Source organism: Mirounga leonina, unplaced genomic scaffold (assembly GCF_011800145.1).
Source record: "Mirounga leonina isolate KUSES-001 unplaced genomic scaffold, KU_Mleo_1.0 Mir_180, whole genome shotgun sequence".
NCBI lineage: Eukaryota > Metazoa > Chordata > Mammalia > Carnivora > Phocidae > Mirounga > Mirounga leonina.
Genome location: NW_023270469.1, coordinates 33200674 through 33212824, shown reverse-complemented (window position 1 = coordinate 33212824; position 12151 = coordinate 33200674). Strand labels below are relative to the sequence as shown.

Sequence of the window (12151 nt, the reverse complement as noted above, 5' to 3'; positions counted from 1 at the left end):
CCAAAGGAGAAAAAAGAGCACCTACTACACAAAGGTCCTAGTCATTGTACTATTTCTAAGAGCCAAAAATGAAAAGTAGTCCAAATGCCCAACAGGGGAGGGGCACTTAGGAAACTGAATACCCAGCCACCCAATGACCCTGATGTGTGACAGAAGGATGTGTGGGCTCCGGGGGTTACGTGAAGCTCGGGTCTCATATGGGGGAGGGAGCTAAACGGATTCCACCATGGATTTCATCTAAGTAAGTTGGTTGATATGGGACGGAGCTGGAAACGGGGCCGAGAGAAACAGAAAGGGCAGGAGTGCAGAAGCGCAAGGCTGTAGGTGCAGTTTCTATGAAGTAGTTGAAATAATAAACACGCACCCTAGGAAAACACCAGTGGGGTGGGGAGACAGCTCCAGGAAAGCTCAGAAGTACAGGCTGGGCTGCATGGAGGGGCCTCGACACCCTGCGTGAAAGGCCCAGTTTTCCAGACATTTCCGTCCACTTCACTGTCAGAACCTCGGGGTGCAGGACTGCAGGGGTGGGGAGGAGGCTGCGACCTTTGTCAGGAGTGGGGACCCTGACCTCTCTCCCTAGCCCACTGCTTATCCAGCGCCAGAATGAAAGGAAAAGGACAGGCTTCCAGCACCCCTCTCTAAGGGGCCCCCAGGATACCAGCTACCTAGATGCTACTCTAATTTCCCACCCGAGCGGGTCCCAGAGCCCACAGCCCAATTACCAGCCTCCCCTGCAAACTGCAGCCACGCCCAACGCCCAGGCACGGTCATGAGCAGGGGGCCCAGTGGGGAGGCAGGCTGGGGACAGGCGCGTGGGAGTCCCTACCGAGAGCCTGGCCCGCGGTGTTTCCCTGGCCTCTGAGACGGAAAATGTGTACAAGGCCTTCAAAACATGCACCTCCTCGCCTTCCGGGCGGAGGAGTCAGACTCTTTCACCTGACCCAGGAGGGACTGGGCACACAGCTGAGTCCCTCCCCAAGGCTCTGGATTCCCTCGACAGTGAAGAGTCTGGACAACAGCCTCACAGGCAGCTTGGCCAGTTACAGTTTTGGTGCTATGTTCGTGCCTGAGCTGCCCGGGTTCAAATCCTGGCTCTGCTACTTCCTGGTTGTGTGACTTTAAAACAAGTCACTAGCATCTCCTTGACTCAGTTTCTGTACATGAACCAAGAAGGAGGGCTGGCCCCCAGAAGTAGTTTGTAAATGAGATGGATGTTTCCACTAGCCAGGACAATGAGACCTGTCAGGTGGCAGGAAGGCCCACAACTCTGAACACCCCAATAGGGTCTCAGGCCATTGCAAACAACGAATTATATAGAGCGTTTCTCTCCAATCCCTAGAGTGTCTGTCACCACCTGGCTGACCTGCCCCGGCAGTGACAATGAGTGTATGTCAACAGAGTAACCGTTTCCCGTCTCTGGACCACCCCACAGACCCTCCTCCCACTGCACCCCCCAGCTTGCTCCAGAGCTGCCATGTTGGAAGGAAGCCCAACCTGTCCTGAAGCCAGTCTGGAGAGGTTCCAGTGACACTGCGGTCAGAGAGTTATACAAAGATGAGTCCCCTCCGCACCCCCCATCAAACCTGGTGATCAGAGCAAGGGAAGCAAAGCTCAGTTTGGCTGAAAACCCACACTGTAGGGCTCACAATCATCCTGGTGCCTGCCACTTGGAGACCACATTCTAAAGGGCTTGAAGGAAGAGAGAAGAAGCGTTGAAGGGAAGACAGGTCTCCTCACTGTGCTGGGCTGACCAGGAGAGGGGGGAAGTTGGTGGGAGGGCAGGGCAGGGGGACAGAGAGGCCCCCTGGGAGGGCCACACTTAGCAACCTCCTAACTGGTGACCAGGCCAAAACCAGCTAGCAGAAGGCCTTTCTGTGACCCGAACAACAATTTTTTTTTTAAGATTTTATTTATTTATTTGACACAGACAGAGAGAGAGAGAGAGAGAGAGAGCACAAGCAGGGGGAACTGCAGGCAGAGGGAGAGGAAGAAGTGGACTCTCCGCTGAGCAAGGAGCCCGATGCGGGCCTCGATCCTGGGACCCTGGGATCATGACCTGAGCTGAAGGCAGATGCTTAACAGACTGAGCTACCCAGGCGCCCCAGATTTTTTTTTTTTTTAATATGAGTTGTCCAAAGTGAGATACCCCTTCACATTTAGGAAAGCTGGAATAAAAAATTTTTTTAAATTTTTAAAAAGGGAAGGGGCGCCTGGGTGGCTCAGTCATTAAGCGTCTGCCTTCGGCTCAGGTCATGATCCCAGGGTCCTGGGATCGAGCCCCACATCGGGCTGCCCGCTCAGCAGGAAGCCTGCTTCTCCCTCTCCTACTCCCCCTGCTCTGTTCCCTCTCTCGCTGTCTCTCTCTCTGTCAAATAAATCTTTAAAAAAAAAAAATTTTTTTTTAAGGGAAAATAACAACTGTTGGTGAGGATATGGAGGAGCTGGTACTCCCACACATTACTGGTGGGAGCATGAAATGATGCAGCTGCTATGGGCAACAGTTTGGCAGTTCCTCAAAAAGTTATACAGAGAGTTACGACATGACCCAGCAATTCCACTCCTAAGTGTATGCCCCCTAAAGCTGAAAACCGGCACATGGAAATTCACAGCAGCATATTCACAACTGCCCAAAGGGGAAAATAACCCAAACATCCATTAACAGAAGAACAGATAAACAAAATGTGGTCTATCCATACAACAGAATGTTATTCAGCCATAACAAAGAATATAGGACTAGTACAGGCTACAATTTGGATAAACTTGACAATATTAGGCTACACAAGGAGCGCCTGGGTGGCTCAGCTGGTTGGGTGTCCAACTCTCGGTTTCTGCTCAGGTCATCATCTCCAGATCCTGGGCTCTAGCCCTGCATCAGGCTCCCTGCTCAGTGGGGAGTCTGCTTTTCTGCCTCTTTCTCCCTCTCCCTCCGCTCGCAAGTTCTCTCTCTCTCTCACTCTAAAACAAATAAGTAAACCTTAAAAAAAATATATTAGGCTACATGAAAGAAACTGGTCAATATAGACTACATATCCTATGATTCCATTCTTTTTTTTTTTTAAGATTTTATTTATTTATTTGAGAGAGAATGAGATAGAGAGAGAGCACATGAGAAGGGGGAGGATCAGAGGGAGAAGCAGACTCCCCGCCGAGCAGGGAGCCCGATGCGGGACTCGATCCCGGGACTCCAGGATCATGACCTGAGCCGAAGGCAGTCGCTTAACCAACTGAGCCACCCAGGTGCCCCCCTATGATTCCATTCTATAGAGAAAATAGATGAGTGGTTGCTTAAGGGCTGGGAGTGATGGAAAGATAGAAGGTGATGCCTACGGGCTACAGAGCTTCTTTTTGAGGTCATGAAAATGTTCTCAGTTGACTACGATGGTGGTGATACATATCTCTGAATATACTCAAATCCACTGAATTGTACATTTTTTTTTTTAAGATTTTATTTATTTGACAGAGAGAGACACAGCAAGAGAGGGAACACAAGCAGAGGGAGTGGGAGAGGGAGAAGCAGGCTTCCCGTTGAGCAAAGAGCCTGATGTGGGGCTCGATCCCAGGACCCTGGGATCATGACCTGAGCCAAAGGCAGACGCTTAACGACTGAGCCACCCAGGCGCCCCTGAATTGTACATTTTAAGTGAATGCATTATATGATATGTAAATTGTATCTCAATCAAGCTACCTTAAAGTGATTTGAGTTGCTGCATTTTTTTAATCTGATGATTTCCCACAAAAATCCAGCTTTCTGGTCTCTCTTTTAAAAACTCACATGGGGGCGCCTGGGTGGCTCAGTCGTTAAGCGTGTGCCTTCAGCTCAGGTCATGGTCCCAGGGTCCTGGGATCGAGCCCCGCATCGGGCTCCCTGCTCAGTGGGAAGCCTGCTTCTCCCTCTCCCACTCCCCCTGCTTGTGTTCCCTCTCTTGCTGTGTCTCTCTCTTTCAAATAAATAAATAAAATCTTTAAAATAATAATAATAATAATAATAATTCAATAAATAAATAAATAAAAACTCAGATGATCTGGCAATTTGGTGCAGGTCCCTGGCACAGTCTGTGCCTAGCAGGGTCTGTGTCACACTTTACCAGAGACCCTCCCTAGCCTGCCCCCTCACCTGGGCCCCAGGCCAGCCTCGGGACAGGGAGGACCTCTATGGGGCTCTCACAAAAGGCTTTCTCATCTCTGAGGCCATTCAAACCCACGAACTCCCCTGAAATCACACGTAAAATGTTCCCACTGGATGCTCAAAGGCATCTGTGGGCTCAAAACAGGTTCAGAATTATGCTCCCATTATCTCCTTATAAGCTATCGTCCCCCTCACCCCCTTCTCATGGGTAAGAAAAATCAGGATCCCATGGGGAATGATTTAAAACCCCACCCCTACTACGCACCCCACACCTAGGCTCTGAGCACAGTGCTCGGTCCCGGGGCTCTGCTCTCAGGAGCCCAGGATCTGCCGGCCGAGGGGCAGGCGGAGGCCGGCGCTCCCCGCTCCCATGAAGCCGCAGGCCCGCCGGGGAGCCCTGCTCTGAACCAGTCCCCCTGGCAGGCCGGGCCAGGCTCTCCATCACTGTCAGGGCCCTGACGCGAGGGCACAGACACAGCAGGCCAGGTTGTTCCTGGGGGTGGTGACCATAGGGTCTCCCCTGGCAGGGGAGGCCGGAGGAGGCCAGAGGTGAGCAGAGAGTACACAGGGCATTCTGCTTCTTTATTGGAGTTCTCCATCACGCTCCCACAGGCAGGGCAAAGCGGGCGAGGGGGAAGGGCACCATGCAAAGCTTACAGCCCAGCTACTAGGCCCCCAAGGAAAGGAGCTGCCCCGTGGCCCGCAGCTCCTCCTGGTAAAACGCTCTCAGCGCACCCTGCTCACCTCACCCTGGATTCCTTTGATCTGATGAGCCAAAGACCCTTCATGGCCCGTACCTCCAGGGACCCTCCTGAAGCCCCACGATGCCACACTGTCAGGTTCGGCCTCCCTGCCCACCTCTGGCACCATGCAGTGCAGAGATGAAACCACAGGATCTGGCCGCAAGCGGACTTGGGTTCGAGTTCCTTCTCCACAGCTTGCTGGCCAGGGACCGTGGGTCTGCTACTCTACAGCTCTGAGCCGCCTTCCCCCGTCCGCCAGATGAAGATGGCAATTCTCAGCGGCAGAGCCAAGGGCGGCTTGGGGAGGCTTTGCTCCCCCCATAATCTTCCTTGGCACCTGCCCCCATTCTCTGATGCGGCCAAGTGACATTTTCTCAGCTTAATGAAAAGTGTTACACTAAAGCAGCTTTAACCAGGCCTCTGGCCCTGTCCGCCACCAGATGGCTGCCCCTAAACCAGCCTATGGAGGAACTCTGGTGCTGCCGCTGGAAACAGCACCCACCTCATAGGGCTGTCATGATGGCTCCGTGAGATACCGCAGGTCAAGCGTTTGCTCCATATCTGGCATGGACCAAGCCAAGGCTCAATAAATGTGACATCACCCTCATCCAGGGCTGCCTCCCAGACTGACTTTGTCCCCTCACCCAGGATTTGCACCATCTCACAAGCCCCATGCTCAGGGAATCCAAGCTGACTTTTTTAATAGCCCAAGCCCAACAAAATTGGGAAGGAAAATTTATCACATGCGCACACTGTAAAAAATCACCAGAAATGGGCCAATGAAAACAAAACAATCCATTGCTTGGCTGCGGATTATCCAATGCCCAGGATGCTTTGCCCTCCCTTTCCCCATCTCTGAGCAGATGATCCAAAGCTGACTGGCACCATGAGTCCCTGAGGGCTGGAGGGGACTCACAAAGAGTCATGCATCTCTTCCTGCACCAGTGTATGGGGCATGCTCAGCTCTTGGCTGGAAACGCACAAATCCCACAACCTCCGCGATGCCCAACTGCCCCAGAGAGGCCCTGAGGCTGGCCATGCCACGACGGCAGCAGAGAACCCAAGACCAGCATGGCCCCCACACGGCCCCCTCAGCATCACAGACCGAGAGTTCCCTGCCATAGGGATGCAGCCTGGGGCCCCGATGCCCCCTGCGCGGGGCTGTCCATCCACCACGACCAACGCCACTGCCCTCCTGGCACCCCACTGCTGTTCCTGTCTGTCCTCACTACCTCCAGTACCATTGGGAAAGTGGCAAGGTGGCAGGACCTTATGTGGACACCACGCTGGGCGCTTTCCTGGTTCAGAGCACAGTGGGGATCCTTTTCAGAGTTGGCAGAAGCCTGAGCACATGCACCCCGATATGAGTCAGGATCCCTGGAGGAGACATGGAGCTTTATAATCTCACTGTGTTTCCACCAACCATGGGGGAGTACATATCCCCTGTACAGGAAGAGACAGGACAGGGGCTATGCAGTCCTTTCCTCCAACCTACCCAGTATGGACCCCAAGGTCTGTCCTAACCCTGGACTCTTCTGAAAATGTGAGCACCACCCCCCTCGTTCTGGCTTCAGACACCCTTCCCAGGGAGGGAGACCCTGTCACCAAGGGCCAGGCACCTGCAGATACAACAGTGCCCAAACCTGAGTCAGCCAGGACCCAACCAGGACCCTTCAGACTCTCCAGGCAGCTCCCCATCATGCTGGAAAGAGCACTGGACAAGGAGTCCTGGAACCCAGGTTCCAATGCTAGCTCTCCACTTCCCTTCTGTGCAATCTATACCAGCATTTCCCAAATTTCTGTCATTTACAAACCATATTCATGATTTCTGTTGAACCCAAGCACTGTGTACCATTACTTAAAATTGTCAATGCAATTTTCTCACTTAAATGACTTCAGCATCATCGTAAGTCACAAGTAGCCATAAAATCACAAATCCAATGTATAACCATTCGAACGTTAAATGTTCATATGCCTGATGCCTCACACCACATTTCTGGAACTACTGACCCAGAGCAAAGCTCCCTCTGTGCCTCAGTTTCCCCAGCTAGAAGACAAGGAAGTTGGACTAAATGATTCCCTCAGAGTCTCTTCAGGCCCAAGATTCCTCAAGATCAGCCTGGATCCAGTCCCCCCAGAAATCCAGAACCAGCTGGTCAGGATCCTGGGACAGGGACGAGGCCGGAGAGGCTGTACCTGCCGGACTGGGAGCCAAGAGAGGCGCTGGCTGGATGCAGAGCAAACAGGAGAGTCATGCCCCCCACTAAGGAGCTCCCAAGGACCCCAAAGCCAGTTCTAATCCCAAATTCCACAGGCAGCTCCAAATTACAAGACTTTACAGTTAGAAAAACTCTATCCCTTCACTCCTTTTTAGAGCGGGGGAAACTGAGGCACAGAGGAGCTTACGCAAGGACAGAAGTGAGCCGAAAACCCAAGTCCCCTGACTGCCAAGTCGCCTGCATCACCCGATGGGGGCCACACATCCCACAAGTCTGAACTTCTCCTATTACCTCCCCCTAGAGGCATGGGCTTGGGTTGCTGGCCTGGGAGTGCAGAGCATCCCCTTCTGGGAGGGGAAGTCTGGGGACTGTGATTTCAATTGGAGTTTAAACATCCTAGTAAAGTGGGTTTTATGCCATTAGACTGGAATGAATGTGCAATGAGGCCCATGGCAGGGGGCTTCAAAGCCTGTGTAGTGGGGGTATCATGGCCCCTCTGAACGCGCCCACAAGAAGGAAACGTGGTCCCCCAGGAGAATAGGGCATATTAGTCTCCGTATGTAATAGATTTTATTGACCATATGGAACTGATATAAAAATCGTGTTGCACAGGGTAGTCTGGCCTGGAGACAGGAATGTGACATGAAGAATATGATTTCCATAACCAGCTGGGTGGCTTCCTGAGTTCCTGAGCCCACCCCCCAGGACCCCCAGCAACTCCCCCAGCAGCCCCTGGGCATTTACCTGATGCAGTCACGGAGGAATCCCAGGCCAGCGAGAAGTCCGAGGCCTCCCCCTCTTCAACTGAAAGAGAGAACAGAGATGGGCCTGTGAGTTTTGAAGCTGTACAAACAGGCCATCAGGGAGGGGAACAGGGCAAGGAAGAAGGGTCATTTGTGGGGGTCCTTATAATATCCACGATCAGGAGCAAGGGGATAAAGCCTACAAAGAGGCCTTTGTTGGCTTCACGGACATGTAAAGTAATCAGAATAAAACCTGAATAGCGAGTAAGTGCTGGATCAGTACAGTTTCCCCATCTCTGGGTCCCTAGCAGACATCACAAATCAATCACAGCACTGCCTAGAGCCAGCATCAGGATCTTTCTCTTCACTGTGCTACAGCCGATCACTACCTGTAATCACGTGAGAGAAAGCCATGAGCCACTCGCAGGAAAACAGCAGAGACTCAGACCTCTCCCTGATCCCGCAGACATTGTCCTCCTCCCCAAAGCCCCTTAAGCCACCACCGGAATGCGAGAGCTTGTTTGTGAAGCAAATAAGACCACCCTCAGAGGTTGGAGGAGCACAGGGTGCTATTGCACACACTGAGAGAACTGGCCCACAGACAAACCTCAGGATATGCTAAGGTCCTGTGGTCAGCAGTCACAGGCTGTAACATCAGAAAGCAACTCACCTCTCCACCCCGCCCCTGAGCTCACAGAACAAGGCTGGGTAGGGATGGGGCACCTCCATCACCCTGTACCCCCCAACATGTAAGACCAGGCTGCTGGAGATGGAGGCCAAGTGCCAGGGGAGCACAGGAGAAACTCTATTCGGCATAATAAAGCTCTTGTCCTGGAATTAATCCCAGTTTAGGGCATGTAATAATATTAAAGCTGGGTTATGGACTCTGTAAAATGTTTAAGCCAAAAATGTGCATACACAGTATTTTTCAGATTTAACGGGCTCTGAAGTTCCACACCTGTGCAGACTGAAGCTACCAGGTCCCGCCCGTTCCCTCTGCACCGTCGCTGTCCTCCGTGGGCACACACGGTGAGCCAGACACGGTGCTGGGTGCTTTCCAGGCAATACTGCGAGTACTCCTCATCAACACTCCCAGAGAGGCCAAGCGATGTGCCTGAGGTCGTACAGAGCTACAGGGAGTACGTGCAGAGTTTGGTCTAAAACGCACAAGTGGGTCTGAAAGGAAGACCGATGTAGTCTGAAACCACCGCATACAGAGGCGCAGAGGATGCTGTCCAGAATCCTAGCAACTCGGGACTGATAAGCAGCAACCCCAGCCCAGCCCACGGAAGGCAGGTCCACAAGCGTGCTGGGTAGCCGAGCAGTGAGAGGAACATGCAGGCTAGGCTCTGGTCCTGCATTCGAATCCTGATTCTGACTCGTGAGCAAATTATTGAACCTCTAAGCTTCAGTTTGGCCATCTCAAAGATAGCTCATAATGGTGCCTAAGCCATAGGGTGGCAGAGAGGCTTGCGCAGGGTGATGGAGGCATCTGCTGGAACAGGGGCTCAGGCACTCAGGTAGGTTTGGCACCGGGGCTGGACAAGTCCAGCTCTGCAGGGGCGGCCCCCTTGATCATGTATCTGTCCCCGCTCTCGTTCCCCAGCCGGAGCCTCACAGACCGCGCCCAAGAGGGGACATCCACGACAAGGAGCAACAGGCCAAGGAATGCTAACAGAGTGTTCTCTCTTGCCCAAGTTTGCATCCTGAGAGGAGAAAGGCAGAATCCAGACGATGAAAGGCCAGGGAGAGCTGGGGTGGGGCCGAGGCTCTGGTTTGAACTCAGCGAGTTACAGCCGGGGTGGGTTTTCAAACACACAGCTCTGTAAATATGAATCAAGACCTCGCACCAGACAAAACAGATCCTACTTGCTAAGCTGATTCCAACCAGACAGCCCCCAAAACCCGGGCGGATGATGCTCCCAGCGATCCGAAGCCAGCCGTGCGTGAAAGGGGCAGTTAACGGCGCCCGCCGCCACACCTGAAAATCCATTTCCTTCACATTTCACCGTTTACTTACTTTAAGATCTATGCATTTTGCTTCCATTAAGAAGCTGTTCCCGGTTTGTAAGGTTACCATGCGGCGATTCTGTTGGTCACCTTCAGCAAGGTCTGCACGTCCCTACTGGTACCATGTCGATCACGGGCACCATGACATTAATGCATGACCCCAGTTGTCCCTTCGTCCGCGGTGTACTCCTCTGGTTGAGAAGCGTGACCTTCCACATCTGAAGGTCTGGAGGATGTCCCCAAAATGCCCAACCCTTCCCTCCCTAAGATCAGGCTTTGGCCATCATGGGAAGGATGAAGACATCTGCCATTCTGGAGCCCTTGGGAGGATTTCAGGCTCCCTTGCCGAGGACCAGAAGCCTGCAGAGGTGCGAGGGGAGAGCGACCCGATGCCGGCCGGCTGGGGAAGTTCAAAGTGGCGGACACCGTAGGCAAGTGGCCGCGTCACGCACCGGCTTCTCCAGAGCCATGTTCTCACAGCGAGGAGCCCGTGGCCAGCCCGCCTGGTGCCATGGGGCATGAAAGCATTTTCCTACGACTGCTGTCTGCACCCCACTAACATCCCACCCCCACATTTCGCTTAGCAAAGTAGAAACACGCCATCCTTTATGCATTCCTGATGAGAAAAAGGCAAGCCCTTGCCCCGCCAGCACCACCGTGAGTTTCCACGAACGTGCAGAGGCTCTCCTTCCCCCCCAGCCGGACCGTGACGCCTCTGTCCAGACCGGTCTCTTCCACGGCGAGATAACTGGCGGGGGCAGCAGGCCCCGAGGAAGGAAAAGTCTTATCAGCACCGTGGCCCATATGGATAACAGCCAAAGGGGCTGCCTAGCAGCCGGCCAGAGGAGTTAGGTGCTTTCTGGAAACTTCTGCAGACTCTACCTCCAACTTTTTAATTGAAAGGTGTTTGGCATCACTGCCATCTCAGGGGGAACACGGACACCTGCTCCTGGGAATGCTGGCCACTGGGGAGGGCAGGGTGGGTGCACGAGGCCAGTGTGCACCTGGGAGGGAGTGCGGGCACAAGTGTGTCAGCACGGGGAGAGGGCGCAGTGAATGTGAACACACAGGGTCGGGGCACGGCCGCGAGTATGTATACACAGAGGGGGTGCAGGGCCTGGGTTCGCACTGGAGAGTGCACAGAGTGTATTAACCATGGTTTTTAGGGTGTGTTAAGAAGGATTCCGAAGCTCTATCCGGGCTTCAGACAGATCACAACTCTGTTCTCTCTCTGCTCTGGGATCACAAGCTGTGGATGTCTGCTTGCCCCATGGGAGTATACAGCTCGTGAGCCTCACCAGACACCGTCTCCCCAGCTCAGCAGCAGGCTTGTAAGTCACGACAGCTCCCTACCCTGGAAGGGCCCATAGCCTGCCCCTGTGCACCAGGATGGCCTTGCCATCAACGACATGCCGGTGAGGCCCAAGGACTGTGTGCTGGGCCTCTGGACTTGGGAAACCCAGCAGCATGGGGCATGTGGTGCCAGGTGGGCACGTGTATAAGCCACCTCCCCAGGGCCGCTGCTGGGGGGCAGCGGGGGCAAGGTCAGACAGGACCTGGGTTGGCAGACAAGGTGCAGGTCAGAGGTAGGAAAGCTCGGGGACAAGTTCTAAGGCAACGAGAGAGATGAAGAGCGGTGAGTACTAACCCGAGGGCCAGAGGAAGCCCCCGGCAAGGTCAGCAGGGCCCAGGAACCCCCTTCCCTCCTCCCAAATCCACACCAGGACCAGCTGCTTGGCCTAGCTTCAAGGATCTGAGAAGGTCCTGCCCCTGGATGTAAGCCTCCACACATGTGAACAGACAGGCATTTTTCTGGGAAAAGAATCCATGGGTTTCATCAAAAAGATCTAGAACACCACCACCACCTCCTGCCTGCCAAAGAAAGGTTTAAGAACCACTAAATTAATGGCTTTTATTTTGAGAGTATTCTCAGCTGGCCCCACCTCTAGCTGGTGTTCCCAAAGTCTTAGGGGACCTCTCCGTGCTTTACTGGCCTTGGCCCCACTAATCATCCCACCCAAAGGGAAGGGCTGGGCCCACACTGGTCAGACAGAGGCTCCCTAGAGGCATCCCTGCCCCAGTGGAGGTGGTGAGCCAGGCAAGAGCCACATGACTGCCTCTCCCAGGCTCATCCTTAAAGAAACCCTCTCACTTACACTAAGCCAGGGCCGAGGAAGGTAAAGGATATACCTAGAGCCCAGATTCTCATTGTCAAGCATGAAATGCAGTGTCACTATTCCCGACTTTTAGTACTAAGCAATCTCAAGGAGTGAAAAAGCGTAAAGCAGGGAGGACTGTTGTGTATGGCTG

The 12151-nt window shown here is 53.5% G+C and overlaps 1 protein-coding gene across 1 annotated transcript in view; it reads right to left on the bottom strand.

The window, feature by feature from the left end:
- ZNF423 (zinc finger protein 423) overlaps window positions 1-8941 on the bottom strand; it is a 277830-nt gene extending 268889 nt beyond the window's left edge. Inside the window, exons 1-2 of the mRNA XM_035025261.1 lie at window positions 8790-8941; window positions 7833-7892 (exon numbers count right to left, since the gene is read on the bottom strand). The gene's annotated coding sequence lies outside the window, so the exon portion shown is untranslated. The remainder of the gene's footprint in view (window positions 1-7832; window positions 7893-8789) is intronic.
- Window positions 8942-12151: the final 3210 nt, after the last annotated feature.